The sequence below is a fragment of the Penaeus monodon genome, chromosome 29 (genome assembly GCF_015228065.2).
Source record: "Penaeus monodon isolate SGIC_2016 chromosome 29, NSTDA_Pmon_1, whole genome shotgun sequence".
NCBI lineage: Eukaryota > Metazoa > Arthropoda > Malacostraca > Decapoda > Penaeidae > Penaeus > Penaeus monodon.
In genome coordinates this window covers 7793445-7795456 of record NC_051414.1, presented here as the reverse complement: position 1 = coordinate 7795456, position 2012 = coordinate 7793445, and positions in this window count along the sequence as shown.

Genomic DNA, 2012 nt, shown 5'->3' with positions numbered 1-2012 from the left:
ACGTACAAGTTATTTTTCAGTAATGAAGCAGATACACATACCTCCATGTGCAATAAGAATCAAATCATCAAAAGGTGAAGGGGTATAACTAAATATTTGCCTGATAAAGGAACTATGGAGCTAAAGAACAAAACTCATGCAACGTTTACTTTGGTTTTAACTTAAAATTGTCATGTAAACAACCCATTTAAAACTGACCAAATCTGGAGGCTCACTTCTCACTATTAAAGGCAACCCAAGTTTTCATATTCCTTTCATTTCAACTCGTAATATTGTTGCCTTACATAATTAGTAGTAACATAATGCTGAAAAGAAAAATAACCCAAAGAAAGTGTAGTAGAAAGAAAATACTAGTGAGTTAAAGTAGGAGCAGAGGTGTGAATAAGATTTTTTTTTTAGTACCTTTACGTAATAGCTCTATGCAAATTGAATATTTTGAATTCATCATAGTACTATACAATTCAGTATTTACTTAAATATGAATTTATTACCCCTCAAATATTACATGAGCTGAAATAGCTGTTATTCATAGTAAAGCTTATATCACATTAAATTTGATTCCAGCAAATCCTTCTGGAACAGAGACATTAACCTATTTACACTTAAGTGTAAAATTTGGAAAATACTTAAATGTCTGCTGGCTTCCTTTGCATATTGATCATGTAAAAATGCATTCTTTATGAATTACTATAAGAATGTGTTTTGAAATATATCCTATTTGACTATATCCCTTAAAGACACTTAATCAGGATTAATCAGTGACAAATCTTTAACAAGTTGCTGTTAAAATATCATGAACTTCTTAAGCAGGACCTTGGATACTTTAGTATGGTTTTGAAAGGCAGGTCTACTCAGAGAACGGAATCAATAAGCCAGCCTCAGGGATCTAAAATATGCCACATGTGTCATCAGAATACTGTTGTTCCCAACATCTCAGTCAGTCTGCATACAGATATTATCCCTTCTATAACAAATTTATTTTACACATTACTGATCTTGGGAAATGTCATTACACTGGCCTCTTGTGGTAAAATTGTGTCACACACATTACAAGAACATTTTTTTCCCCATTGGAGTGGTTACTTTTAATATATCATTACATAGGAAAACTTTTTAAGTACTTTTTATCATCTTTTACATATAAGTATCTGATAACTATTCTGATATTACTTCATCATTACTCAGTAACAAATGGTTCAGAACTGACAATAGCCTTGACTAGTAAATATAAAGAAAGAGAGGTATACAATTTTAAAGCTCATTAAGGCCAATTCTTTCCCAGTCATTGAAGAACCCAAACTTAAAAGCACATAACATATATGGCTGTTAATGACAATGGGGATAATCTGTAAAATATTTGTCTTTGCAGACTGTTCACAACTTCAAGTGGCAAGTACAATTCCATTGTTCATATTCATTTTAGTTGTAACCCCATTTTCACAAAGACAAATAAAGAGAAAATAGAAAATCCGTTTTAACTTTTATGATCTTATTATAATATTATGCCCTTTTTACACTGTATTTACCCAAGACAAAAGACAAATATTACAAAAGATGTTTATGATAGCAAATCTTGATCAAGTCCTACCACTCATCATAGCTTAAAGGTGCATCTCTTCACAAAATGACTAACTTTCAATACAAATTCTTCAATTTCTACCAAAACAAGCAATGTATCATACTGATCAATATCATTTCCTTGTTTATTCTTTTGCAAATTCCTCTTGAATAGAAGGGAGATGAAAATGATAGAGTAAAATAAAAATAAGGCAAGAAGTACAAGAAAAATGTATTAACAACCAAAAGAGTTATAAAAAATAACAACAATAGTAACATGCATAAACAGAACAGAGTTAGACACCGAGAAATAAATGGTGTCTCCATCAATAAAGAGCATTTAATTCATCCTGACAATGAAAACCAATAACCATAAACTGACTCACACAAACTACCTGTCGTATGCGACAAGCCCTCATTTCTCTGGGCACAATATGTTCCAACATAAATTTTTG